The sequence below is a fragment of the Hyposmocoma kahamanoa genome, unplaced genomic scaffold (assembly GCF_003589595.1).
Source record: "Hyposmocoma kahamanoa isolate Upper Pololo Valley unplaced genomic scaffold, ASM358959v1 66, whole genome shotgun sequence".
In the NCBI taxonomy this organism is placed as follows: Eukaryota; Metazoa; Arthropoda; class Insecta; order Lepidoptera; family Cosmopterigidae; genus Hyposmocoma; species Hyposmocoma kahamanoa.
In genome coordinates, this window is record NW_020653854.1 from 18,444,014 (window position 1) to 18,468,507 (window position 24,494).

Sequence of the window (24,494 nt, forward strand, 5' to 3'; positions counted from 1 at the left end):
TAAATTGTGGGAAAAGTTGGCAGACACAGGCGTGCATGCGCAGGTGCAGCGTCTCTTCCAGTACTGGTAAGCCAATCAGATAAACAATGTGAGATGGGGAGGCAGTCTTTCTGGTGACTACAGGTTGGATAGCGGGGTGAGACAAGGTGATTTGAGCTCTCTGAAGCTTTTCAACTTATAAATCAACGACCTGATCGTGGGGTTCAGTAGTGAGCGTGTCAGCTGTACGGTTAATAATGTTTTTATAAACAATATCAGCTACGCAGACTACATGGCGCTGCTGTGCCCTTCGGTCGGGGCTGTCAGGAGATTGCTGGGCATCTGTGAGAGGTACGCTGGCGAATATAGGTTGGTGTATAATTGCAAGAAAAGTGTACATGTTCTTTAAGGCCGCCGGTAAAATTCCTGAATCAGTACCACTCATTAAACTTAATGATGTCAATCTGACTCGTGTATACAGTTTTAAATATCTTGGGCATTATATTGCCGACGACCTTCATGACTAGGCGGACATTCAGAGGGAACGTAGGGCATTGGCGATCAGAAGCAATACGTAGGCACGTAGATTTGCTCGTTGCAGTAGGCAAGTAAAAATTACCCTATATTAGTGCCCTATGGGTCCAGTATAATAATGGGTTTAGATTGATGATGGTGCTGTCTTGTTTCTGCAGTGCTCTACGTACAACAGTATTCTACGGGTCATACCTGACAGATATGACCTGCCTATAATGAAGTCTTTCGTTTGGGTCCTGATCAAATAGTCTCTTATGAGTCTATTTGATCGGGATGCGAGTGAAAGACAATTTTGACTTGTATTTTTATTTTATTTTCTTTGTCACTAACATAGTTTTTTAAGTTAGTTTGTAAGATACTAACACTATTGTACCATACCATGTTTTTATTATATCATTTTATCCTTTTTGCTTTACTATGATCTGGACATTTGGGCTTGAAATAATTCATAAGTTAGACACAAGAGTTTTATGTAGAATATATAAAAAAATACTTTGTATGCCTTTTAGTGCGGGAAAGTACATAGAATTTATTGTGACAATTCGTACAGCTGCACGACTTGATATCCCAGTTTGCTCCTCGCATAGACGTCTTTGCGGCAAAGACTTAGTGCTCTGGGTCATCACGGTCTTTCCTGCTAGCTGAGCGCTTGCCGTATCTCCTGGCCTGCAGCCCTCAACGACATCATCGCCGGGAGTTTGTCACGGTCAACGTGCCCGCTATACTCGAGCGGCATATCGCGAACTGATGGCAAACGCCCGGATGGAATGACACTCCTTCCTTCAAGTAGGTATGGGCCGGGCACTGGCGTGGAAAGCCACATGTGCCAACACACTTGCCCACTCCCGTCTCCAGCACACCAGCAAGATGGCTGGCTCCACAGCTGAGGTTGGCGGAAAGAATAAAGAGTAATAAGTACCAGGACCGGCCCCGACTACTTATTTTCACTCTTTAGAGTCGAAACCCTTGGCTCGGGTCCCGGTGCCCTTCATCTGTAGAAATTTTAACCGAAAAATTAATAGACCCTCTGGGAAACCCAAGGGCCAGCAGCTACCTTGCCCAACACATAAGCATAGGTATACAAAAGGGAAACGCTGCCAGCATTTTGGGCACTTTGCCGCGGGACCCATTTTTATTCATATAATTTAATCCTAGTTTTAGTTTCTAGTATTTAAGCTTTTATTGTACCTTATCTGCATAATATATTATTATTTTAAGTTATTGTGAAAATTAATAAAAGTTAAGGAATAAATAGATGTAAAACTTGTGAAAATCCTAAGAGTGCAACACAATGACATACAATGCGACACAGTGGCATGTTTGAAGAAGCGCGGGTGCAGGATTTCTTTCCTCTTGTGAGAGGTAAATATATATTTTCCTTCTAGGATAGACAGTGTTGTTCCGATCACGGCATATTGAGAGTCATTATTTTACACTTTCCTTAGAGGACAGTTGTGTCCAGCAGTGGGACGTTCATTAGATTGCCGATAATTGTTTTGGATCACATTGAACGAGTCTCGATAAAAATATTTCCTGGTAACGGCAGCTAGATGACGCTGATGTAGAAAAAAAAAATATCCTGTTCATATGAAAGATAAACTGGTATGTATCAGTCGCGTTGACCGTTGGCATTGTCAATGTCAGTTGAACTTTGTATTTGGTTTGTATTCGCGTTCTATTTATGAAAATTGTTACCTCTTTGTGATGGCTTTTTAAATTGCTGTTCCCATTAGCTGCCAGCATAGTTCCGCCGGACATCTGCAGAAATGTAGCGGCATCTTGCGTAAGAGCAAAAATGGTCATCGACACTCGGCACCCTATGCACGATCACTTCACAGTGCAACCGAGACTGAGAAGCCGGAAATATTTTGCCAAATGTGTCGATGGCGAGGTGCAACTTTTGGTGCGATAGAGTACCTACCAGACTCAGATTGGTCGAAGTAAGAAAATTTGTTCAGGTGGGAATTTTCGGATGATTCTAACCTGGACTGTTTGTGCGGTGCGACTCTACAGTTCCCTATAAAAGAGTTGTTTTCCTTGGTTAAATGAAAAAAAACGAATTTAATTTTGCAACGGTCCAAGCCAATCCAATGGAAGTACTTATTGGTATATTACTAAATTTTGAAAAAACCTTACACTGCCAACCGTAACTCTATTATATGTACTTACGAGTGTAAGAGTGTGAAGTTATCTCCGAGAGACGTTTCCAGAATTAAAGGTATGTTTGTCATAATGTGGTGAAGTTAATGAGCCAACAACGAGACTGTGCGCCTCACGGCACAAAATAAAATTAGCGTCTCGTCTTCCTGGTTTGGCGCCAAACATACCTTTTTACTCGTATATTGTGTAGGTCTGGGCTAATATTAGGCGAGGGAATCATAGCCAGGTGTTTTATCAGTTTGCAATATAGAGTCGATTCAAAATATGCCACAACGTTGTACCCATGTAAAATTTATATGTTACGTTATGCTTAGAAAATAGATTTAAGGATTTTGAATGCGTATTTAACACGAATGCACGTAAACTAGTACACATGTTCTCATGCACGTACTCACGCCTGAACACACGTATGTGACACGTATGCCTGAACGTACGCACGCACCATAGTATTATAATAAGACGAGTATAACTCTATTCATACGCAACCGCCGCAGACAGCCAGCCGTGACCATGGGACCTGTAAAGGACCCGAAACGTTGGTTTGATCGAAAAAACAAATATACACGATTTAGTTCCGACAAAAATGTTTCGTTTCCTATGTGTAACAATCGCGAAACGCAAATTTAGTATATTTATTTAATTTTCCCATCTTGTGAAAACACGTTTTGCTAAATCTCACCCACTTTTGCTGTCCCGGTTAGTTTCTTCCGACGCAATGAAATTATTCCTACGAGAAACTGATTCGATCAGCATTATAAAAAATTCAATATTTATTTTTATAGTCAAATTGCACTTGACGATAAAATTGAGACCTAATGGTTCCTAAGACTGATCCCCTGTATCACTCATGGTTTCGGATTTCCGCATACTATCCCAATCTATAAAATCACTGTTTATTTAGAGACTCTTTCACAACATATACCATCTTACATTTAGGTATACTCACCTAATTTTAAATAATGACGAAGTGTGAACTCCTTGCACAAGTATATTTACCTAAAAGGAGTTTCGAACTCAAAAATTGTAGACAAGGCATAAGTTGAAGTAATTTTTTATATTTTTAACAGGCTTCGAAAACTGAGGAGGTTCCTTAGACTATTATTTTTGTCATCCTTTAGTGGGAGGTTCTCAATTCAATTGTATTTTTTGTGTGTGTTAAAATCTTCGAGGATGGAAAAAAAATAGTTAAAACGCGATTATTCCTTAAAGGATGGGAAAACATAGTCTAAGGATTACTCTCACATTTGTAAACCGATTTCGATAATTTTTTTTTTTGACGGAAAGGTACAACGGGTACAATATCAAATTTGATGGGAATATCCCCTTAGAGGGTGGCAAATTAAGGAATGAATCCGGTTTATTGGATTTTACCCATTTTTTTGTTAACCAATTTCCCGAATCCACAAACTTTTGAGGCGTTTTTTTTTAAAGTTTTAATTATTACATAATCTTGTTCAAAACATACTTCTTTTTAAATAAAAATTTTCAACTGGATGTGTTAGTGTATAATTAATTTTAAAAAAACTTTACCCAACTATATTTAGGTCATTTACGGTTATGTAGACGAGATACTGAAACACCTGTTTTTGTTCCTGCAATCTTCCCTGTTGAGAATCATAAAAGGAGTCTCTTTGGACGTATTTCTTTATCTCAAGACAATAATTACTATTTATCCTAGCTAATCTCATTGGACCTTCGTTTGTAATCCTCACACTTAACGGACTCTGAAATATCTTTAAGAACGTCGGATTAGCGAAAGAAAGAGGACAATAAATATTACAAAGCCTTATCGTTTTGCTAACTGCACTTTAGGACGAAATAGTCGCCTTTGCTCGAAGTTTCATGCCATTTTTAGGATAAGTACTTCGCTCTAAAGAATGATACGAGGAGGTACATTTTTATAAAATTCACGTTTAAAATTTGAGTATTTTCTATGTGGCAATTCGTAAATTGCACGGTGCTCACAATACACAGTGCCTTGAAAGGCACTGTGTGTTGTGAGACATAAAATGTTTAAATCAAAATGCTTTGGATTTCAAAATGCAAAAATATGTAGTGCTATTTATTTAGGCACATCAACAGGTACCTAGTAGGTACATTATTTATTATATTGTATAGATTATAGTTATATATTTCCGTCATGGTCTGATGTAACTATCCATTACAGATATGCACAGCATTGGCAATATAATATTTACTTAACACTAACTGCGTCTGTGGACGAACGGTTTCCATGCCGGACTGCCACGCAGAGGTCCTAGGTTGGATTTCCGGGCCGGGAGAAATATTTGTATGGCCTACATTTATTTTTCTCGTGAGTTTGGGTGTAATTTGCGTTTGTCTATGTGTGTGCCCATGACACACGCGACACAGGGTTTTCGTAGTGCGGGGCTATGTTGAGTGTGTGTGTGCATTATTATAGGTTTATAGATTTTAAATAATCTCAGTACAGAGTACTAAAAAACCGACCTCAAAAGTACGTGGAATTACGTCTATTTGCTATATATATATACGCCACTATACAGGACTTGACACTGGAGATAATAAAAATCGGTTCTCACTACTCAAAGTATATTGAGAGAAAAATGCCTTGAATTAGAGAAATAGCAAAATCAACCATTAAAGTAATTGCTCCTAAATTAATGTTAGGCGCTATTTATGAAAATGAATCTTCATGCATGAACAGCCACCCTTCGAGGTGGATGATTTTCTTCAAAATGAAATGGGACCACTATGGAAGTACCCCCTTTTCAACAAAAAAAGAGTCATGAAAATCGGTTCACAAATACCGGAGTTATCGCGTAACATACATACAAAAAAAAAAGAAAAAAAAACATACAGACGAATTGAGAACCTCCTCCTTTTTTGAAGTCGGTTAAAAAGATACACAATCAAATTAAATTTACCAGTTTTATATACAGTATATTAATATATAATTAATATAATGTAGAGTATAGTATATTAATATTGTTATTATAATAGTGCTCAAAATGTTGTGCAATATTATGTAGTGCAAAAAAATCTTGTTTTTTGAACACGCTTTTGTAATTCACATTTTATGGGTATAAATTATTAGTGGAAATAATATTAATATTTAGTTTTATACATCATAGCAAGAACTGCATTTTCCCTTTTGTGAGTACAGCACCGAAAATTAGTGTAGGAGTATACTGAACCTAGTTGATCTCTTTTTCTTAAGCAGTAAGTTTGAAAATAACGTCATAGATAAATTTAATATTATTTTTGTTAATAAATGTTTTTTTTTGCTTTGCTTAAGCCTGTTAAGTAAACAATAGACAATAGTATATTATTTGTGCAATAAAATTTCTGTATCGCAATGCCTTGTTAGGTGCCAAATTTTGCCAAGCGCTAATCTACGGTGACAGCATTAAGGAAACTGTCACCTTTGTACATTTGCACACGTAAGTATATGTCCCTCCTGCCCAAACAAACTCACTTCTCATGGGTCCGGGGTGGATTGGGCGCCAAAGCGTCTCTCGTAGTACAGGGGAGTGCACGTCCCGCGTGGCGCCCAGTCGCAGCTTTCTGTCCGCGATCTAAGTTATCACGATTAGGATAGTGTTCTGTTAATTTTATGGTAAGTCTTTATATATTTCTTTTGTTATTAAAAGAGTTTATTCGAAATAAGTTAATTCGATATACATATATGTTACAAATAGTTTTGGTCATCGGGTTTTAAAATTTGGCCTAATATTGACGTTATTAAAATTTTTGTGAGTTCGATTATTTTGTACGTCTCCTTTTCTTCTTTTTATTTATTGGCGGCGCCCTCTAGAATTTTGTCAGAGTCAAGTTTGTAAAAATAATTATAAAAAATATGGCGAATATCGCCAATGCAAAGTTTATTTTTATTATGAAAGCTATTTTGTACGTGTTCTTTATTATTATTCTCATTAAATTGGAATTTTGGATTCAAAATATTATTGCAGAAAAGTTATGCGTCCGAATGTTTGTATAGATATACATATTGTTTCGAAAAAGTATGTAGTCTAAATCGATTTAAAATTAATGACACGCCATGTTATTTCACTACCTTGATTTTTTAGAAAATACTTTAGACTGAATAATATGAATTATATTTGTATACATATCAACGGAGCTAGTAAGCCCCGGAATCAGTTTTTCAATTTGCAATTAAAATGAAGGTTGGAATCCTTCACTTCTTGCAAAATTAATATTGTGCACATATTATCTGTTCTATATTATTCCTCGAAAACCATGGCAGAATTTATTCAAGAACCGCATTAAATTATAGGTTGCTATGTCTGTGAACATTTGTCAAACGGCATTTTGTAAAGAAGTGAGTAGAAATATGTTAATATAGTATAAGAAACCTCGGAGTTTTAGTCAGCGTTGTTATACGAGTATTTCATTTTGAAGAGTCTTAAATTAACAGTAAATTTAAATTAGACGTAAAATTAAAAGCTAATTGTTTATTTATTTATTTAGACACAATGACAGTTCTCATATCATATAAGATTCGCCGGAGGGGTTCACGGAGGAGAGTCCCACATTACCCCGCCATGTCACCGCCCGCGGCGTAATATGCATAATGCATTTTCCTGTGCTTAAAAAAAAATTACGATACTTTATACTAATTTAATACCATAACACTATTTAGTTTGGAACAGATCAAAATTGTGCACAATATTGAAATGAAAAGGATTTAGTGTAATATCCTATTTAAAAACAAAAAATATTTTTTCTAAAATTTTTAAAAATAGGACTTCAAGGAAACTATAAGTTAAAAATCTACAGAAATAAATAAAATGAATGCATCTTGAACTTAGTTGTGATAATCAACAGATATAGTCTTTTTCGACTTTTCCAATTACTCTTATTTTTAAGCAATGCATTATACACGTCGTCATATCTATCAAAGAAATATCTTTTTATCCCAGTTAATTCGGAATATCATTGTTATTTTATTTTTCGTAGATGTTGTTTCAGTTTCAACGACTGAACGTTTTAAAAACTCTAAATTTAACTGTTCTCAATAAAACTTCCAAAAAACCTTCCAATAATTGCGTTTCCTCTTCGATTGGCCTCTCTAAAAACGCAATCCCATCTTCACTGATTCAATTTCCAAGACTTGAAATTGTTCAAAGGGAAATTAATACTGTCCGGTAATCTGCTGGGTCAAATAGACTCGGGTCTAATGGGTTTTTATTTTACTTGAACATTCTTTTACGTAACAGTCTTTTCCGGAATGTTAAGCTATTTTCAGATCATTTTATTATAGAGTTAAATACCTAGAGTGTATACATATAAAAAATTAAAGCGATACTTTAAAGGGTTTTATTATCCAACAATAGATATTGTAGTTATCGACTTTAATGCCACCCACTTTAACCAATAATTTATATTGAATATCTCTTGGAAAATATGAAGTATGATGAAATTGTTATTAAACGTAGACTCAAGGTATAACTAGATATATTGTCGTGATAATATAGGTAGGTAATAGACGAAGATGTAGACCAAAGAATAGATCGATGGTTTCTGCGAAAGATGATATGTTTATGAAGGGAGTGAACAACGAGATGACGGCTGATAGAGATGAATGGATGAAGACTTATTGCGTCGACCCCAACTTTGAATATGATTCAATCCAATATTGAAATGATGTCTTTCATACCATATGCGGGAAAAGGAAAAATGTTTAAGTTTCCTGCGACTATTATAAGCTTAAACAGAATAGTGAAAATATAGAGCACAGAGATATTTTCATTAAAGAACCTAGTTGTACTCACATGACACCCGGCATGGATATTTTTCTAAGGTCTGCAATGGGTTTTGATTTTCCTCAAACGCCAGCCACTTCCTTTCATGGTTTTATACGACAATAGAAACTGAGGGATTTCTAGTTTAAAGGCAGAATTTGTTCCATTGTTGCACAGTAGAAGCTCTACGGTTCCATTTAAGGCTTTAAGTGAGATTGCAAAGCTTCCGCAGGCTTACGAATTTTGTTCAGCTCTACAATTTTATACTGAACAATACGCAGGAAATATGAATAAATAAAATCTTATTCTGTATTCACTAGTTTCCTTTTATTAATAAATTAAACTTCTAAATATAGTACTGTATAGTATAGTAGGCAAAAGAAAAATTAATGACACGTCTGAGACGATGCGGTTGATCATTAAGAATTATACTTACTTTAACAGACTTTCAGCTTTTAATTACTGTACACTGATAACGAATTTAAATCAACAAAATGGGAAAAAAGCCGTCTAAATCGTGCACATAAAAAAACGTCGAAAAACGTCTCGGCTTATCTGCGACAAGACTATTCCGGGCTATATTGAAGAAATTCCTTAACGCTCTAATTTAGCTGGTAAATTGGCCTATTAAACTGTACTTGATATTATATTGGGTGTTTCCTTCACTTCTCAGGGTCAGATTCAACATTAATGGGCCTTTTTTCGAAGAACGATCTTCCTTATTGAGTTAAATTGTTGATTTTTTTCTCAGCTTCGAAACTTTCTTACTATGTTTTTTTTTATACGAATATTTTATATTTTGTAAAAGAGCGACGACGTGTATCCAAAAGGTTCCTTGTTTTGGGTGAAGATTTTTTTTGCAAAACAATGTAAATTGATTGCCTTAAAGGCAAAGGGCTAAGGTATTTACCTTGTTCGGTTCGGTCACAAAAATCTCTTGAAGTGCCATGCCATTTTTACGCCTACACAACAATGCTTTTACGAAAACTGGTACGAAATCTGTTTTGAATCAGTTGAGAACAACGTCTTGCTACATATACAAAATATGGATTAAGGCATGCGATCATACTGTAGCCGCCAGACCCAAGTAGAAGATGTTGAGAATCTCGACGAGCTCGTTAAAATATAGACGATGTTTTAGTTGACTATATTGGCAATAGGTTACTGTAGGAAATGAAACTATTTTTCCGGATTAAAATCTCGTATATTTGTTTTTACAAACAAACCGACATTTCGGGCCATTTACAGATCCCATGGTCACAGTTGACTTTAACACTGACTTTGAAGTCACGATTCTCAGCAGTAAGGGTACTTGCTCAAGCAAGTACACCGTCAATCAATCTTCTCCACTGGACTCTTTCTTTGGCTAGATGGAATGTGACGCTCACTTGTACTGCCGGACTTTCAGCCACCTGCTCACACCATCGTTTTGAATTTCGACCTCCAGGTTGTTTGTTCTCTATCTTGCCCGTAACAATCACGCTTTCTAGCCTATCAGCGCTTCTGCGTGCAATGTGACCAAAGAAGTGCAGAATGCGTAGCACGCTGACGGAAGATAAGCGTTTGTGATTTTGCAACTGCAATTTGTCATATTCAATTCCTATATGCAATTCCTTATGCGACAGTAAAATGGAATAAAAGTAAAGGATCCGAAACGTTAGTTTCTTTGATAAAACAATACAGGATTTAGATCCGCAAAGATTCATTTCCTACGTGTAACAATCACGAAAACCTAATAATTCGATACGTATCATATAGCCACATTAAATTTCGACCATAAATCACATATGACAACTAAAAGTAAAAGTAAAGTGTTTGTATATAAAATGTTGATTCTTCTTGTGACCGCCATGGGAGCTGTATAATTTGCCATACAACATTGTGAAGTAATTTATGTGATCGCTAGCGGCAGCTATCACAGTTAAAGTCGTCGTAGAGGCATATTGAAATAAACGATAGTAACTTACTAATTATTATTAGCAATGTCAGCGAGTTCTAAAAGACCTCCTTGGTATGTGAATTGTATTATTAATTCACTTTTTAAATAATAACGCACAAACTCATAGCCCCGCACTATAGAATCCGTGTATCGCGGGTCCCATAGACAACTACAAGTTACACCCAAACCCTCGAAAGAAATAAATGTAGACTTATAAATATATCTCTCGGCCCGACAATACGAATATGCACACAGGAACAAATACATAACAAATTGAAATAACCGTAAATGCCATATCATCTTGTACCACGATAATGCCAGTTTTCACACGGCCAGACAGACAAATGAATTTTTCAAGGTGAATAACGTTGACCTTATGAGCCATCCCGCGTACAGTCCCGACTTGGTACCTTGTGACTTTTATTTATTTCTAAAAATTAAGAACCAGTTACGCGTTCAACGATTTTCATCACCTGACGAGGCTGTCGAAGAGTATGAAAAATTTGTTTCCGAGATTGTCACGGAGGAGTGGCATAAATGTTTTCAAAATTGGTTCATTCGTATGACAAACAGCATTAACGCTAACGAAGAATATTTTGAGAAACAATAAATTCATTTCTGACTATTTATAGTATTTTTTTCTTATTCATTGCGGTAACTTATAGTGCGCCCCACGTATTACTACAATTAATTAACTTTAATATTCCTAGGATCTCCTCCCATACCAAAAATACATTTTATTGTTACCCTTATTCTAGGAACACATTTATTCGACACTCGTGTAGGTACTATAATGACAAATTGAAAGATGTTGACATTTTTTCGTTGCCATTGATGATGAGTTACAAGAAACATATATGACATTTGACAGATCCCATGAATAAACTAAAACTTCTGTGACAGCTGGTTTACTTTCTCGAATATATTGTTTATTTGTTTTCTGATAAGCGTCACAAATTCTTTTTATTTTGGATAAGTGTCCATTGTATAAATCTATATTTTGTAATATTTGTACGTACGTATTTAATAGAACAACCTGGTTTGTTAATATATTTTTTGCAAGATTTTTAAAGATTGCATGTTGTCCTAAATAAATAAATAGTACAATAGATAAAACACAGGTACAGACGACAGCACATCAAGCTAAGATTGATGGATCTTGTTCCATTCCATTGGAGGTTAATTCGAACAAAAGTGTATAGCTTGATGTGATGTGGACAGTACAATAGGCAGCCTTGTTGCAAGATAGCAATCTCTTTCAGGCAATCTCCGGGCTACGCGATAAATTTTATAAAGCAATGTAATTCAACATTCTGTTTTAAATTTAAACACCGATATAATCAATTAGGTAAAGTTTTAATTATATAACTATAGGTTACCTAGATTCCGCCTCAGGTGCCCTTTGCATTCAATCCATCAATTCCATACAATTAAATCAAGTTACACATTCAAGTGGAGGGATTGCTAATCGCTTAGTCGAGCCCAGGATTGCACCCGAATTAATGGGACGTCGACGGCAGATTTCCTAATGCAAAAGTCTATCGTTACTTATAATCCACGTAATCTTAATCTGTGGGTTAAGTTTAAAGAAAACAGCTATACCTATACTGCCCTGCTCGTCGTAACTGACGTAATCTACGTGTACGTTAGTTATGATATAATACAATACAAATATAAAAACAAATAATTTACTGTCCTTCTACCACCTTAACAACAGATTTTATTGAACTAAGTGATATGACCAAGTCAAGCCTAATGGTAAACGACACGCCTGTCCATAACAGTTGCAGTGCCACTCATAGCTTTAAGTCGCAAAGATCTGAGGTGCACTGCCTCTGCGCCTATTACCTTGACACATAAGTTGAAAAGTTCAACGATTCACATAACGAACGAACGACAGCTATCCAGAGTGGTACACTGCAGATATAATTCGCAAAATAGAACTAAAAGGGGAGATTGCAATGCGCGGTACAAGGCGAGCAGATCACTATGTGATTACGAAAAGTTTTCAAAATGCAGGGCGGTAGTTAAATTATTATTAGAAAGTGCACATGCTTGCCATATAGATAAAGTGCAGAGGGAGCTCATTAAAGATCCTAAAGGATTTTGGAGATGCGTGGGCTCAAAGAATAAGGTCGAGGACAAGTCAAATTACAAAAAACGGTAATATTGTTCCAGATTCACAATGCGCCAAACAACTTGCCTTGTTTTGTCAATCGGTGTACGATTCTCAGGAGCCAAAGCTAGATGTAGACGCTGCAATAGCAACAAGCGGGGCGGGGAGCGCGCACGTGCATATTGGAAGTGTGCAATTGCATCAAGTGGAGAGAGTATTAAACCGCCTTAAACGAAAACGCTCAGCGGGGCCGGATGGCTTACCGGCGTTTATGATTAGGGATTGCCGAGCTGTGTTGGCGGAGCCACTGCTGCATATTAATTTGTCCATTCAAAATTTGTATTTTCGTGGACAGTGGAAGGTGACGAGAGTTGTGCCGGTACTTAAGAGTGGCCTAAGTAATGATATGAGTGGTTTTAGACCAGTGGCTATTTTATCGGCAGCGGCGAAGGTTTTTGAATCCGTCGTGCAGAGCTGCATGCTTCGGCAGATGAGCGTACAACTGGTAGAGGTTCAACATGGCTTTCGACCAGGTCGCAATACTACAAGCAACTTACTTAACTTTGTCATGTATGTTATGCCCAAGGTGGACGAAGGTGTGCAGGTTGATGCCGCCTACTTTGATTTCAGAAGGACTTTCGATTTGGTTGATAACGATATCTTGCTCAAGACGTTGGCGGCAGTGGGCTGCACCCCGCAAACGCTATACTTTTTTACAGAGTACATGAAGGATAGATAACAGTTCGTAGATTATGCGGGATACAAATCAGACCGTTATTACACTAGATCAGGAGTGAGTCAGGGGAGTAATCTAGGACCTTTGGAGTTTATAATTATGATAAACGACCTACCAGAAGTTGTGAAAGAGGCTAAGCCGTTCATGGCTAACCTGAAGCTGTTCATGGCCATCCGAAATAAGTCAGACACGGAGCGATTCCAAAGAGACATAAACAAAGTAGTTGATTGGAGCCAAAGAAACAAGCTACCGTTCAATATATCTAAATGTGCTGTGATAACATATGGTCGAAAAAAAAAACCCTATTCATTATGGCTATGAGGTCGATGGTACACCGCTGAAAAGGCTAACGATAGTTCGTGACATTGGAGTAGATATAGACGCTGAATTAACTTTTCGTAATCATATTGTAAATGTTTGCAAGAAAGCTTACATGAGGTTGGGTTTTATATTACGCAGAGCGGAGAATTTTAACAACGCCAAAGCTATATGCGCCCGCTACAACGCTCTGGTAAGAAGCACGTTGGAGGGTAACGCGATAACCTGAGCACCGCAGGAAGCCAAGTATAAGGCTATGCTGGAGAAAATACAAAATAAATTTACCAGATACTTGTACCTAAAGTTATATGCAGTTTACCCCTATTACCCTTTAATGTACCCGACGTTGTTCGTCCTAAGTATGATGGGGTACAATAAACAGTAAGGCGTGACCTGATGCTAGTTACGTATATTTTTGAATTGCTACGGCGCAAGCAGTACAATCCTGGTGTATTGGAGCAAGTAACATTGTACGCTCCTGACAAGTACACGGGGCGGAGGCGGCCGCCGCCACTGCTGGTGATACTCTGCTGCTGGCCCGAACGCCTTTCACGCGTGCCCTCGCTTCTTTCAATCGAGTAACTGATACAATTGATTTATTTCATTGCACTTTGAGTGAATTCAAAAAGGTTGCCTTACATATAATGTTATGATTCTTAAATTGAGGTATATGTGTCTGCTCTAACGAATTAGGTTTTGCCTGTAATGTTAGTCTAGTTGTTATGTACATATAAATAAATAAATAACTAAATAAATATCGAGTTCTTAGGTTTTCACCATTGTTACACATAGGAAATAAATCTATTTTTCGGGATTTAAATCGCGTATATTTGTTTTTTCAAACAAACCGACGTTTCGGGCCCTTTACAGGTCCCATGGCAACCGTGACCATCTACCACCAGATTCTAATGATACAAAATTATGATGTTATTGACAATAGTAAGACGTTAAGGGTACATTAGCATGATGATATTGAAAATATATTAATTATTTATAGTTTTGAGAAAAGGTAGCTTAAGAATTTGCTTTCAATGGCAATCTGGGATCAGAGAAACTAGATCTATAACTCCCTCTAATGTATCGGTACTCTATGATGGCCGTTTTGTCAGATTACAATAGTGAGGTCAAATCTCAACTCATTATGGAAAAAAATACAATCAAATGCCGTATAATTCGCATCTATAACTTTTTAGATTTATAACTAGTATTGCAAGGGGTAGCTGATTAAAAAGTTTTGATAAAACCAAAATAAAAATGTTTAATGAATCGTCAATTGGAAACTGCTTTGTTTTGCATTGAGTTTTGACGCGAGTTTGCCGGTGGTAGAAGTTGTACTGGACAGCGATCCTGTAAGTGACGATAATATTGGTTTCATTTTTAATAATGTCGAATTCCGTTATACAAAGGCCGAGTTGTGTCGTAAATTTATACATCCATAACTTTTACTGCACGTCACTTTTGACAACAATGTCCATTAATTAGATTCTTCAACGTAGTTATGAATTAATACGAAACTTGATGAGCCGACAAACGTCAGAACGGCCATCATAGTGTGCCGGTACTATAATCGGTTTTTGAGCGTAATCTCGAAAGTTCCCGAAATGCACATGCGTTACTTTTTATTATAATACCAAATGACGGGACGAACGAGTCGTGCCCTTGGTGGGAAGGGACACGCCTATCCATAACAGTTGCGGTGCCACTCAGAGTTTTAAATCGCAAATACCTTATAGGCACTGCCACTGCACCCATCACCTTGAGACTTAAATTGACAAGTCCCATGTGCCTGTAATTTCACCAGCACCCTTATCCTGCTAACCGGAAAGCAGTAATGCTCACATTACTGTTTGGCGGTAGAAATAGGTAAGGCGGCACTACTTCCTTGGCCGAACTCTTTCACAAGGAGCACTATTGCTACCCTAATAGTATAATAGTTATGATATAGAGTTGCCACAGCGAGAGGGTTACTAAGCGTTTTTTTGTTTAATTCTTAGGAAAGTTTTCTTTTTCATCTTGAATTTGTTATTGTAAAATTCTCAAAATTTCTTCGATCTCTGTTTTTTCTCTCTCTCTCTATTCTCTCTCTCTATCTATTTTGCACTATTTAACCTCCACTGGATTCGCGGAGTAGCAACTAAACGTGTAAACTAAATTGACCTACTTCACTGTTTATTTTAGTTATATATGTATATAGTTATAGTTTACCATGAAGACAGTATACATCTTTAATATATACAGTTTTAATTAAATATATATAGTTGTAACTATATATACATATATTTAATAACAGAACCTTAAAAATGATCACTGCGTGAACGACTCTCATGGAAGATGCGGATATCGGCATACGATCTCAGTATTTTAATATAAATAATATTTTTAATATAAACATATAAATAATAAATAATTAAATTGAAAGGATGCATTTAAGTTTTCGCGATAGTACCCAAAATGAGCATTAAGCTCAACCAAGAGCACGTTCAGCTTTACACTTTGGATTTTGGGTCGTTCTTAATATACTTAGCTGAGAGCTGAATTAAAATCTTAAGCTGCTATCCACTGTATAATCTGTCAGCTGCTGCGTATATTTATCATCACCATCATCGTCGTACTTAACTCTTAAGTTTATTGGATTAATATTAAGATTACTGGTGGATGTTCCACCGCCAAGAGTATAACTCTTATACCCTTGTCGATGGGGCATCTTCCAATCATCTCTCATAAGCCAGCTCCGTGGCCTCCCTAAACGACACGACACATATATTTATATATATTTATATTTCATTGCGGATACACAACGAAAAATAATTAATAATTGATTGTCAAGCTTGGTAGGGATAGTGCAACTTTGCTACCTACAATGTTTGCGGAAGCTCACACGGACAGCTTCCAGGCCGTAATACTTTTGTCATATGCATACAGTTACTAACATTTAAATTGTATGTTAAAAACTTTTTTGTATTTTTATTTTATTTTAGGCTGGTAAACTCCTTTCTCCTTTCCTTTGTATTGCGTGGCCGACGGGGTCCATAATATTGGTCTTTTCTGTGTTATTAAAATCTTATTGTTTATGGTTTTGCAATAAAATATTGCGTTTTGAGTATGAAAATTTTCTTTTTCCTTGACAGGCGAAATATTCTTGTTGCAATGAAATTGTGAAACACTGGGACTCTCAGTGTTTTGGTTTGACACGATAGATAGATAGCCAACCCAAGATTAGAACATCTAGTTCTTGGTCTTGGGTTGTTACTTAACACCTACCAAAGATTATTTTATCTAAGTATTTAAAGAGGAACTGGTTATTAGTTCTCCTGAGACTTGAACTGCATTTCATTGTCAGGGCGGCTAGTAAAATATTATTGGAATTCCTCTATCGGGATAATCCGGGCCGGTTGTCGAGATTGGGACAAATTCCGACCTTTATCCGGACTTCTTGTAATAACTGCTCTGTCAACGGTTTGACTTAACAGAATTACTTTGGATTATTATTAGAATCCCGTCGTTTTTTAAATATGAGTGTTTAATAAATTTCAAGTGTCATGGAGTTTAGGACAAACTCATAGAAAACTGTTTCTGCCGTCAAGCAATAATTTGAGCATTACTTCGTTTCGGTTGTAAAGAGTAAAGATGCTGGTGAAATTATAAGCACATGGGACTTTTCAACTTATTTCTCAGTGTGACGGGCGCAGTGACAGTGTCCCACAGATCTTGGCGATATAAAGCTCTGAGTGGCATTGCTGCTGTTATGGACAGGCGTGTCGCTTACCACCAGGCGCACGACTTATCCGCCTGTCACTTGGTATCATAAAAAAAGTAACGCATGTAATTTCGGGAACTTTCAAGATTACGCTGAAAAATCGATTATAGTATATCGAGTATAGTGATGGCCGTTTTGACGTTTGTCCGCTCATCAAGTTTCATATTGAGTAATAACTACGTTGACGGTGCTAAGTGATGTACATTGTTGTCAATAGTGACGTGCAGTAAAATTTATGGATGTATAATTTTACGTCACAGCGGCATTTGTTTTTCGAAATTCGAAATTTAATAAAATAAAATCTAATACATGCTCTAAGGTTCAATTTACACTGGTGCAGAGTCGAAGCGTCGCGTCGGATCTTGTTTTTCAACTACACCGCCTGGCGACGTGCGACAACGCTCGCATTAGTGCGCTGGGATCACAGTGTGGTCGGCGTCCAAGTTACGCGCGTCGACGCTCGATTCCATATTTGCAAAACACAAATTTGTACCTTAATAATGGGAAAATAGACATGAATATGCTATAGGCGAAAACATGACTCGTCGTGGCGCTTCGACTCTGCGCCAGTGTGAGTTGAGCCTAAGTCTAATACGGTCGTCACTTATAGGATTGCTGTTCACCGCAACTTCTACCTCCAGCGCAAACTCGCGTCAAAGCTCAATGCAAAATAAAGCAGCTTCAAATTGACGATTTGGACGAATTGACTCCCGGACACATAATTCGAGCCACCTCGCATTTTTGTCGTAAAGGGCTAGAACACAAAAATAGTGTTATCATCGAAGTAAAAGTTTTCCCTGGTTTTGCAAATCTGAATTCCCACCAAAAAGGCGCTTAGTATAATAGATTCAAAACTTCATAATAGTTTTTGATCAATCAAACGTTGTTTAAGCTTAGGGCACTCAATACTGAAAATACGTGGTGGCTCGAATTATGTGTCCGGAAGTGTATATAGCTTTTATAGCGAGCCAATTTGTAAACTATATAATGAAACGCTAGGCTCATGATGCAAGTTAAATTATTGTTATTTTTTAACGTGAAATACGTTTTAGAATCTATGCAAACGGCGTATTTTTTACATGTGGACGATGCGCAGATGACGCGCTTCAATGCGATTCAAACGAGATTCAGTCGCACCCAGTAAACTTTTGCATACGTTCTTAATGAGCGTTTGCGGGGCGTCGTAAACGTACGTTCCTGAAACGCGTCGTCCGCGAGTAATAAATATGACGTGTGTATAACCTCTTAAAGAATTTGAAGTTTGCAGGTTCTCACTGTAGATTTTTTTTTATAATACCGTCGTGAAACAAAGTCGTGCGCCTGGTGGTAAGCGACACGCACATCCATAACAGTTGTAGTGCCACTTAGAGCTTTAAATCGCCAAGATCTTATGAGCACTGCCACTGCTCCCGTCACCCAGAGACATAAGTTAAGAAGTCCCACGTGCCTGTAATTTCACTAGCACCCTTACCCTTCTAAACCGGTACGCAGTAATGCTTACATTACTGCTTGACGGCAGAAACAGGTAAGGCGTGGCAGTACTTCTCTGGACGAATTCTTTCACAAGGACTCTACTGCTACTAAATAAATAATTGATACGTATTAACTGCAAACCTTTAAATCGATTGATTAAAAACTCGAGGCTTGATTTTTGTTATTCTGTTTACAATAACAAACAAGCCCTATAAAAATTCGCAACTACCTAATACCTTTGAAAATAAAAAGGGTGCAGGTTAAGGCTTTTTGTATTAGACTATATTTACTGATCAAGTCCCTTGAAATAAGTTTATGTCCAACAGATTGTAAGACCGCGTGTATCATTCCATCAACCGACCCGCTGCTTATAGCAAGCCGGCGGCGTCGAAAAAAGGTCACAACAACTGTATATATTATTTAGTATGTATAGTGAACCTGTTTGTAACGTATGTCTACCTGTACACATGTGTCATTATTAAACGTATTAGTACGTACGTACTGTTGGTATAATAAAATTTATGCTAAACTGTTACGTTAATGTGGATGAATAAAGCTCTTTATTATTATCTTAGATATCTACACACATTATAAGTGTACAGCGATCAATCACGTTTTTGCCAATGATTGAAAATCATATTTTTTAAACATTTTTTTTTAATTTTGCTCAAAAATAAGTAATTAGTCTAATAAATATATGAAGTAATCAAATATTTAAAAAATACCTTAACCTATACACTTTGAAGTGTTTATTTTAGACTGTCGACTGAACTCGCCCCTACTTCACAAATTTACACCATTTTATTTCATTTAATTAAGTAGAATTCTGTAAGGAAAAGAAAAGTAGATAGGTAGTCCGCAATTTGGGTGCGCTACAATCAATTAGTGCATTGTCACCTCTAGGTAAGGCCATAATAGACATCGTTTATCGACAGATCGCATTATTGATTCCGTCTTTGTCATTATCTTCTTTTACTAACATTTCTTTTTATTAGTAAATGAATAGCAATATTATACAGTCAAGAGAATATAAAACTCGATACTTGGCACTTTGTGCAGTTCTTTTTCATATGATACCAAGTGATTGAACGAACAAGTCGTGTACCTGGTAAGTGACACGCCTGTCTGTATAGCAGTTCCAGTCCCACTCAGAGCCCTGTCACCCTGAGACATAAGTTGACAAGTCCCATGTGCCTGTAAATTCACCAGCACCTTACCATTCAAAACCTGAACGCAGTAATGCTTACGTTATTGTTTTGCGGCAGAAATAGGTAAGGCAGTATTTGCCTGGATCAACTCTTTCAAGGAACTCTACTGCTGCTATAGTATATCTATACACTCTGTTTTTGAAAAAACCCAAGTAATAGCATTTAAAGAGCGAGGTGATATTGCAGCAGAATCAAAATGCATTCGTTAGTTTTATCCGTCATCCATGCACGTTGTTAAGGTTTCAAGTCGTTTGCGCTGCATTAGTGTCACATTGGCATTCGTATTCGATAATTGTACACACCACGCCAGCACATCAAGCTACACATTGACGTATCTTGTTTCGTTGCACTGGAGGCGATTTTCGAACAAAAATTGTGTAGTCTGGTGTGCCGTTGTCCGTACGTGTTTGATCGGTCTCCATGTTTGATTTGCGAATGCAAAATTAACCAGAACTAAAGAAATGAATTACGAATTTAGAATTTAAAAAATAATGAAAAAGATTCTAATCTGATATTTGGACCAAATAGACTTTATGTGATTTAAAACTGATAAGTACTTTGAAAGGATAATTTTTCATTGATTTGATATTCAATTATTTTTTCGAAGATGTCGGTTCGAATACGGCCGGATCGAAGGAATATGTTCTAAGTGTTCGATGTTTTACAAAGTAGTGGATAATTTGATCGATAAAGGTAAGCTGTTAATTAGAGTAGCGAACTTATAATAGAGACGATCACAATGTTAAACGGAAGTTGCAATAAGATGAAATATATCAACAATGTATTGGTCACCTTCCGCGAAAGTTGAAAATCCAGGAGGTCTACTCTTATTCAACGAAAAACGATATTTCGATCGAAGTTTCGCATGTTTCTTAGCCCGGTGTCATTCGCATGAAAATTAAAACGTTTCGATTTTCTAAACCTACTCTAATTCATGAATTGTATAGAAGATGAACTCCAAACTGAAAGAAGGTTGCCTCTGAATCAGCTGCTTCTTCAGCTCAAGCTCTACATGCCGATCGAAGAGCAAGAGATGTGTCAGTGCAAATTTGGAAAAAAAAGTGTATTATGTTTTTAGTTTTTTTAAGGAGATATTTATAAAAATTTTTATTATATTAATATTTTATGTATAAATAAAATAATCTCATTATTCGGAAAAAGTTTCATTTCTTTTTAATTTTCATTTTTTTGTTTTTTTTTGTTTTCTCAATTCCATTATTTTTGAGTTACGACAGTATTTAGTTTTAAGTGCGATTTGTATAATTTGTCACGTACATTACGAGCCAATTAACCAACATTTAAATTGAACTCAAATGGACGTTACACTAATGAATAATACCAAATTACAAACAAAAAATACAAACGCAGTTACAGAAGACAGAAGTCCCTAGGGATGTTCTAGTTTACTTGTTCAAATCTAATGAGACCATTGCTTAATCGGTTAGAGGGAATATCAGACGAAAATCCTATTTATCTGAGGCCCACAAGAAACATCAAAGATAATGTTAGTGTCAGTGCGGTGGATAATGGTACCACGCCCAACTATATTCAGAACTGAAATCATAACCAAATTCATTCCTACTTCGTCAATAAAACTGTCGTAAAATTAAATTATGTTTCTATGTCCGACCATCAAAGCAACAATTAACCTTGTAATCATACCCTTGCAAATAACTTTAATAGGGGTTAGATAACAAACTAGTTAACGTTTTGTTTCACTTAGCTCTGTAGACTCTATTGTGCCTGTAATGGTCTGAGTTTAAATCCAATAGTTAATAAGTATGAATATAATCCAAACTAATATCATAAATGCGAAAGTGCCTATAGTTCATTTCACATTGGATGGGTAATGTGACAATTTAATTTTTTACGTTGCATGCATACTATTTTCAACTAATATCTTAACCAAGTCACAAAAAGAAATACTAAATTTGTTAAAATATATCAAAAACAATATTTATTGAATTTGTAATTTTAAGTAAATCACAAAATTTATGTAGATAGAAAATGAAATGATAAAGATAAAAATAAATTACCCCAACTGCTTAACGCGTAAAACGGAATATTTATCCATACAGATTTACACCATAGAATTGATAAATCGAAACGGCAATTCTATATCTCGCATCAATATGAGTGCATTTTATCTTGTTATCGTTTTGTTTTGTGCTTTGCGCGATTTTTTCGGAGTAATTGTTCAAATTACGTTTCGTTGCTATTGATTTTATGCTTTGTTGTTGACTTTTTGTTTGGTTGCTGTTTTTGTTTGATTTTTTATTTTATCTTGTATTCAGTTGAAACGCGTGCTAAGAGGCTTGTATGTGACTCGGAATTAGTGCAGGTGAAGCTGCAGAGCCTTGAACACCGCCGTTAAGTTGCCTGTTTATCGGTATTATAAAAGATATATCACGGAGAGTGTGCGAGGGAATTACACGATTTAATTTCACCTTCCCCTTTTCATCATCGGGGGACTAAACGTGGGTTGGGGTTCCACCCCTATGTTGTGGATATTCCCAGGATTCGCACGAAGCGTTTCGCTTCCACATTTAATTAGCGAACGTCTATGGAGTGGAATTTCCTGCATGAAGACTTGATACGTGAACGGGACTTGGGACTTTTCAAGGCGAGAGTGGACACGCTTTTTTTAGGTGTGCATGCTCTATTCTCGTATTCATCGTCACTTTCCATCAAGTGAGATGGAAGTCAAATGCGCACTTATTTTTTACTAAGCAAAAAAATAACAATACCGTCACTAAACGAAAATAATGGTTTTAAACTTATTTTCAAAAACATTAAAATTTATTCCCCGACAGTTGGCTTTGTCGTTTAGCACCGGAATTGCGTTTAACGTGCGACATTTAAATTGAAATAATATTTTTCAACACGATTTTTAACGTAGTTTTTCACCAATATGTAAGATAAGCAAGATGTATATTTAATAAACTGTAGAATGTAGTGCCTAAGTTTTCATCATAATCAATCAGTTATACTTCCCATTACAGGGCACGAGTCTTCTGTCAGACGACGGTTTTAGGCCACAGTCTGTAACGCTGGCCCAATGGTGGTTGAGATGAAATGAAATGAAATTATTTATTGGTAACAATGTTATACGTTACAAATCAGTTATCAATACCATTCAACATTTGTAAAACGGATATTACTTTAATATTACATTTCAAGTCAGTGATTATGATATTCACGATTAATTACAAAATAAACCAGTATTTACAAAAATTATAAGTCAAATTTACATTATATTACTTGTCATACAAAAATAAATAAATAAAATGAGTACAATATCAAATAATCAAAGTTAGATTATGATACGATGTAAATTACATTGTGATATTTGATTTTAAGAAATAAGAAATTCTTTAGAGTCATAGAATGGTTCTACTAGTAGCCACTTCTTTAACTTAATCTTAAAACTAAACGGTGAAGCTGCATCTTTGATGTCATACGGTATCTTATTGTATTGATTATATGAAAACTTATAGGCGTCCTATGTAGTGCTCCTACATAGGACGCCTATTAGTTTTCGGAACTGGCCACTTACATAAACAATATTTAAAAAGTAATTACAATATTTGAAAGTGGAACTCTTTGGCTGTTTAATACAGTTTGTTTCATCTGAATGTCACTTGTTTTTAGATTGTGGTGTCATTTTATATTTTAATTGCTTGTCTTCATCATCATGGTTTTAAGTCGTGAAAATTTTCGTAGTATGATTTTCTACGAATTTAGTGTAATTTAACAGCTCAACGGAGCTTCGCTCGGCTTAAAACTGCTTTTGGCGATGAAGCACCATGCAAGATGTCTATTTATAGCTGGTTTGCAGATTTCAAACGTGGTCGTATGAATCTCAGTGACGAATTTCGTGATGGTCGCCCGTCCACTGCCGTGAACAACAAAAACATCGATGCTGTGCGCCGTATGATCGAAACAGAAAGGCATGTGACATACCACGAGATTCGGGCATCTTTAGGCATAGGCATGAGTTAAATACAATCAATACTACACAAACATTTGGGTGTGAAAAAGCTGTGCTCGTGGTGGATCCCATACACTTTGCCAGAGGCTCAAAAAACGGATCGCGTCACTTGGTGCAATGCCAAGCTTACCAGATTCAACGAAGGGGCGTCAAATTTGGTGTGGGACATAGTAACAGGTGACGAAACATGGATTTATAGTTACGATCCCAAAACAAAGCAGCAATCGAGCGTATTGGTCTTTCGAGATGAGCCGAAACCAACCAAAGTGGCGCGCGTGCAAAGTGCTTCTAAGCAGATGATTGTTTCTTTTCTTTTTCTTCGTGAATAATGATTGGTACACGACCATTTGTTTGCCGGAAGTTATTGACAAACTCCGTAACAATAACCGGAAACGCCGTATCATCTTGCACCACGATAATGCCAGTTCTACACGGCCAGATAGACAAATGTATTTTTGAAGGTGAACAACATTAACCTAATGAACCATCGCGCATACAATAACCTGGCACCTTGTGACTTTTCTTTATTTCCAAAAATT